Raw genomic sequence first — 2,576 nt, 5'->3', positions numbered from 1 at the left:
AAAGAACAAAGAAGAAGGCACCAAGGAAGTAGAGGAACAAGAAGATCCCTACAGAGGACTTCTCTCCAGGGGATAAAGTGATCTCAGCTTATTTCCCAGTTATCCCACCTCATCTCCCCACCATCCCATCTCAGCTACCTAAAGTTTTCACCATCAACAGGATTCTCTCCTTAGAACATGTGGAGATCCTTGATGAAGCCAATGGAGATAGATTTACTGCGAGGGGGGAAGATTTGAAGCATTACCAACCACCCTGACAAAGTCAGAACGTCAAGCTAGTGACGCTAAAGAAGCGCTTCATGGGAGGCAACCCATGTTTTATATGCTTTTAAGTAGTTAATAATGCAAGGTTCATGAATTCCAATTCAACTCTAACATATACTTGGATGAATCCTTTTATGCAGCACATAGTGAAGAACAAGTTTGGTGTTCAAGGCATACTAAGAGAGCATAAATGCAATTCATATCATGTCACTCTTAGAGCCTTGAACAAAACTTTGTACACCACATGACCACAAACTATGTTTGGTGTCACCAATGTTGCATACATGGACAATTAAATAGTCAGTTGGTTTGCATTCATGAATAGCACTTAGTTAGTTAGAAACAAAAACTTTAAAAAGTAGTTATCCCATTTTTAAATTTTGCCGCCACTATCCACAATTTCATTAATCACATCCCTTTTGTTTTGTAGGAAAATTGATGGGACAATTGAAGGAGGAAGGGTTCGGCCACCACAAAAGGAGAAGACTATACACGTGTCTTCAAGGGAAATGCATTGGGAAATGTTGCCATGCAACATTGGAAGAATGACTCGCTTGGAAATCGAACCAAACCCATCATAAAGTTGATGATCCTTGTGCTCATCCCATGCTAAACCCCATCCGTTCATCATACACCCACTCCATCAATTCACACCTTTCATTCACTCACCACCTCCCTATATAAGTGGTTCTTATTCCGTACCCCATTCACACTCCAATTCCCATTCTCTGTACTCCCCACTCTCGGCACCCAACTCCTTTTACCCCATCAAAGACACACTCCCCACCTTCACATATCAACTCCTACTCATGGCATCATCGAGCTCCAAGAGGCAAAAGAGGAAGGAACCGGTGGAGAGCATCCCTTTCGATGAAGGGAGATTCAAAACTGTATTCCATGAACTCGAATTTGAACGGATAAAGCTCAAAAAGATATTGCCTAAGTTAACATTCCAGTTCAAAGAGGATGAGTGCCCACAGATTCGAGAGAAGATTGAACAAAGAGGTTGGCAAAGGCTCACAAACCCAGAAGCAAAGATAAATGCAAACCTCATCAAAGAGTTCTATGCAAATATGGTCAGAGAAGACAAAACCAAGGCCCCCATCTTCAAAAGTTATGTGAGAGGAACAGAGGTGGACTTCAGTCCCAATGCCATAACAAGGACTCTTGAGCTGAAATCGCCACATTTTGATGAGCCCAGTTATCATGTAAGAATAAGTAATGGCCCCAACAATGATGAACTTGAAGAAATTGTGAATAATATGTGTGTTATAGGATCTGACTGGGAAAGGTATTCGGATAGGAGACCCCGGTTCATCAGGAGAGGAGACCTCATCCCGGAAGCCAAGGGATGGTTTGAGCCCGTGAGGAGATCTATCCTCTCAGCCACGAACAATTCTGAGGTTAACACTACTCGAGCTACTATGGTACATTGCTTAATAAAGGGTGGAGGCATCAATGTGCACGAAATTATAGCTGAGGGGATTCAAGAGTCAGCCGAGAAGAATGATCCGGGTGCTAGACTTTGGTACCCCAGCACCATCCTTAGACTGTGTACGAAAGCCAAGGTAGTCTTCGAGGACAGCAATCCAAATTGGGTAAACCCTGGGAGGTTAGTTACGCTACAGCGTATAACTTATGTGGCACCCACCCAACAACAAAGAAGGCCTCAAATAGGGAAAAGAACATCACAAGAAGGACCTCACCGAGAAGAATCTCATCAAGAAGAATACCAGCAAGAAGAGTACTATGATCCAACCAACATAAACTTGAATCACATTCACGGAGCCATTGAGGAGCTAGCAAGGAGTTATATGGAGGGACAAGAACAACAACTGCACATTCAAGCCCAAAGAATGGATCATCAAGAAGAACTGCTCTCTAATTGGATGGGTCAGCAGAGGGAGTGGCAGAAGCAACAAATGGAGCAGCAACAGGAGTAATAATCCCAGTTCACTCAAGCCATCAATCAAGTGACTGAAAGGCAAGAGCGTCAAGATAAACGTCTTCAAGAACTCAACCAACGTAAGCTAGCTCAAACAAAAGCATTCAATGAGTTTAGCGTGCTCAATGAAGGACGACAACTACATAGGGAAGAGTTCAACATAAACACTCAAGCCAAGTTGAACTATATGTCTGGGCATATGCATAATTTGCACTCTGCAATCCCTAGGTATGATACAGTCCAAAAAGATCTAACAGAACAAGAGGAAAGGAAGGTAAAACAGCAGAAGGAAACATTGAAAAAGAAGATGGAAGATGCTGGCTTCTGGAAAAAGTTGATTGGAAAAATCAAGGGAAGTAGAGGTTCA

This window comes from Arachis hypogaea, chromosome 18, assembly GCF_003086295.3.
Source record: "Arachis hypogaea cultivar Tifrunner chromosome 18, arahy.Tifrunner.gnm2.J5K5, whole genome shotgun sequence".
Classification (NCBI taxonomy): domain Eukaryota; kingdom Viridiplantae; phylum Streptophyta; class Magnoliopsida; order Fabales; family Fabaceae; genus Arachis; species Arachis hypogaea.
Note: the sequence above shows the minus strand (reverse complement) of the source record.